The sequence below is a fragment of the Crocuta crocuta genome, unplaced genomic scaffold (assembly GCF_008692635.1).
Source record: "Crocuta crocuta isolate KB4526 unplaced genomic scaffold, BGI_CrCroc_1.0 scaffold601, whole genome shotgun sequence".
NCBI classification, from domain to species: Eukaryota; Metazoa; Chordata; class Mammalia; order Carnivora; family Hyaenidae; genus Crocuta; species Crocuta crocuta.
The window spans coordinates 111,007-114,512 of record NW_027528227.1 but is presented as its reverse complement, the minus strand read 5'-3'; the positions used below and the strand labels follow the sequence as shown (position 1 = coordinate 114,512).

The 3,506-nt window shown below is 39.1% G+C and overlaps 1 protein-coding gene and 1 pseudogene across 1 annotated transcript in view; one reads left to right on the top strand and one right to left on the bottom strand.

Moving 5' to 3' along the window:
* Window positions 1-3,506, top strand: part of CCNB3 (cyclin B3) — a 53,690-nt gene that overhangs the window by 41,408 nt on the left and 8,776 nt on the right.
* LOC144222547 (large ribosomal subunit protein eL8 pseudogene) lies at window positions 26-888 on the bottom strand (annotated as a pseudogene).

Sequence of the window (3,506 nt, the reverse complement as noted above, 5' to 3'; positions counted from 1 at the left end):
TCTGAAGAGTAGATCTTTCTTTGCCTCAGAGAAATTTTTTTTGAAAGAGTATTTTTTTCATTACTTTGATGTCCATAAAACTCAACTGCATACACTTAGCCAGTGTAGTGGCCAGTTCTTTAGCCTGTGCCTTTTCCAGCTTGGCAGTGCATCCACCAACTTTGAACCCAGGATGTTGCCTCCCCAGTGACGATGGATCTCCTATCTATTTTGATTAGTTCTGATAGCTTCCACCAGCTTAGCCAGAGCTCCTTTGTCTTCCAAGTTAACCTGAGTGAAGGTGACAGTGGAGTAGGTCTTATATTGGACCAGATGCCCCAGCCTGGCCATCCCCTTGATGATGCAGTTGGAAACCGCTATCTTCTGACACAGGCAGGAAGACAGCCAGCTCAATGGGATCCACATCATGTGCAGTCACTACCAGCTGAGCCTTCTTGTTTTCCACCAAGGTGGTGACAGTATTAACCCCAGCTCAAAGGACTGGTGGCCTCTTAGTGGGGACATCCCCTTTGCCAGCAGCTTTCTTCTGGGCCTGGGCCAACAACCTCTGCTGCTTCTCTTGCTTGGTCTCTGGTGTGTATTTGTTGGGCCAGCTTAACAAGTTGAGTAGCTGTTTGGTGGTCCAAGGCCTGAGTGAACTGGTAAACCACAGAAGGTAGTTTTAGATATTTATATATAGAGAGAATAGCCTTTTGCCGCTGCAGCCAGGTGTAGCAGGGCCATTTGACAAGTGAATGAGGTCCCTCTTGGGCTGGATATCCTATCCGATGCCAAAATTCTTGGGCCTTTTCTCAGACAGGTATTGACTATCTTCTTGACCTCCTGCTGCTTTGCCACAGCAGGGGTCAGGGCCACCTTCTTCCCCTTAGTCGCCTTTCCTTTTGGCATCTTGGATGACTGGAGGAGAGACTGGCTCAGAGAAATTTTTATCTATTTATTTCTTTCTGCCTCTTCTCTCATCCTGAGTATATGTATATGTGTGTGTACATATACATGTGCATGTGTATCTCCAGAATCTGTTCTTGTGTCTCAGCTTTTCTTTCATATCTTCAACTCTCTCTTGCCTCTCAGTTCTGGGAGAATTTCCTAAAGCAGCCTTTAGAATCATTGATTTGATTTTTGTCATAACTGAATGTACTGTTTGCTTCCTCTATTACATTCTTTTTTAATTAAGTGCTTTTTCATCAGAAAGTAGTCTTTCTGGATCCCAGAAAATTCTCTTTTCATACATTCAGTGTCCTCTCAGATCTTGTTGTTTTTTTTTTCTATTAAAATTTTTTTTAATTAGCATACCTATAGTTTGGGGGTATATTCAATTTTGAATACAACCTTGTTGTATTTGTTTTTTTTTTGTTTTTTGTTTTTTTTGTTTTTTACAAATAGTTTATTGTCAAATTAGTTTCCACATAACACCCAGTGCTCATCCTCTCAGATCTTGTTGAGGGTATGCTTTTAAAAAGTTTATTTTAGTTCTTTGCAGTGAAAAGGTTTCATAAGTAGACACTTGCTCTGGTTTCTCAGAACATTTCCCCTTGAAAAATTACTTGTTCTTTTTCATATATGTGGACAGTTTTCTCCATTTATTTATCTTTGCAGAATATGGTCTTTGAGTTTTGGAATTTGAGATAAATTTTGTCATATTTGTCTCCTAGTTTGAGACTAAGAGTAATCTTTATATTTTCTATAGTTTTTAAATTTATTTATTACTTTCTTCTTGTTTCTTACTCATCCCAGAAGAGGAACATAATCATTTATGAAGAATTAGAAGGGTGTGCTATCCAAAGGCAGTTGTGAGGGAGAGAACCTTGCTATAGTGCTTAAAGGCTTCTTGTCTTTGTTTGTTGTAGCTGTTTGAATTATCCAGAACACTGCCACTTTTCTCTAACTGGCAAAAGTTAGGCTCCTCATTTAGAACTTGATGCTGAGGGGACAGAAAACCATATCATGTGAAGAATAGTTAGAGGAAGTCAAGTTATTTGGTCTAGAATGGAAATTTATAGGAGACAGGATAAGAGTTTTCAGTAGTTGAAGGGCTGTCACAAGAACAATTAGACNCAGGTTGTAGAATTATTTTAGAAGAGTACTATCTTACATTCAAGGAAGGAGGATTACTATAACTGACACTGCTGCTCATTTGAATATTTGACTCCAAATTTCAACCATTCACTCAGATATTACCTTACACTTTAGATGTTACCATTTCGTAACAGTGTGCTACGTGAGTGGCCACATGCCTATGTGAGGTACTGGAAACAAGCTATGCAGGTATTGGCTTTGTCATTTATTCACAGAGGTATCATCCTCAGGGAACTGCTACTTTCCATTCTTACTGTCTTTTGGTAATTATTTGACCTCAATTTCTTAATACTTAAGGTGGTAGTCATTACCTACTTCATTTGCATGAACTCTCTCCATCTCTTTCTTATGACATTCCTTTGGAAAATGAGGTAGGCAGAATAAAATGTTCACATCTTAATTCCCAAGACCTATAAATATGTTAGTTACTTTACATGGCAAAGGCAAATTAAAATAGAATATGGAATTAAGATTGTAGTCATCCAAATTTAAGATAGGGTGATTATCATGGATTATCCACGTGGACCAAATGAAATTACAAGGGCTCTTAAATGTGGAAGAGGCAGGAGAAAGTAATGCAGTATGAGAAAGACTCTTCTGGCCATTGCTGGCCTTGAAGATGGAAGGGACCACAAATGAAGGAATGTGGGCCGCCTATAGAAGTTAGCAAAAGGATTTTCTATTAGAACCTCTGAGAAAAAACACAGCCCTGTTAACACCTTGATTTTTTTTTTAAGCCCTTTGAGTCTGATTTTGGACTTTGGACTTCCAGATCTGTAAGATAATAAATTTGTGTTCTTTTTAGCCACAGACAAGCCTTGGGCATCTAGGTTTCAGTCAGTAAGAGTAGCCTATACAAAAGGAGGCCCAATGAAGTAAGCAGATTTTACCAAGAAGGTGATTTCCACTCTGTATAAGGAAGAATTTTCCATTAAAACCATTTCTTACTTGACACATCTCCAAAGGCAAAGTAGTCCAGAGCAAAAATGAACAATTAGTTTTATGGANTACATGGCAATGAGAAAGAATGAAATCTGGCCATGTGTAGCAACATGGATGGACCTTGAGGGTGTTATGCTGAGCGAAATAAGTCAGGCAGAGAAGGACAGATACTATATGTTTGCACGTATAGGAGGATTAGGAGAGAGGTAACAGAAGATGATGCGGGAGAAGAAGGGGAAAAATAGTGGGGGAGAGCGAGGGATGCAAACCATGAGAGACTCTTGAATGCTGAGAACAAACTGAGGGCTGATGGGGGTTGGGGGGAGGGGAAAGGGGTGATAGGCATGGAGGAGGGCACTTGTTGAGATGAGCACTGGGTGTTATATGGAAACCAACTTGAGAATAAACTATTTAAAGGAAAAAAAGAAAAGAAATTAACAGAAAAAAAGGAAAATAAAAAACTGCAAAAAAAAAAAACATTCAAAGAG